Source organism: Hydra vulgaris, chromosome 01 (genome assembly GCF_038396675.1).
Source record: "Hydra vulgaris chromosome 01, alternate assembly HydraT2T_AEP".
Lineage (NCBI taxonomy): Eukaryota > Metazoa > Cnidaria > Hydrozoa > Anthoathecata > Hydridae > Hydra > Hydra vulgaris.
This window is the reverse complement of record NC_088920.1, coordinates 65987235-65987500: the sequence shown is the minus strand read 5'-3', so window position 1 is coordinate 65987500 and position 266 is coordinate 65987235.

Sequence of the window (266 nt, the reverse complement as noted above, 5' to 3'; positions counted from 1 at the left end):
TTTCATCTTACTTTATTTCTAGATTGTTGTTTAGAAACTACTAAACCTTTTCTAAGCTTTTTTACTGATTGGCAAGTAAAACAATCATCACAGTGTGGTTTCCACTTAGTACAGAGACCAAGGGCAGTTGATGTTTTTCTTGTAAGCACATTGTTCATTTTACAATAACATTTTTTACACATTTTTGGAGGATGGACAATTTCCAAATCTGTCATTTCAACATGAAACAGCTTCTCTAATTTTACTTTAAGAATTTCTCCTATAAA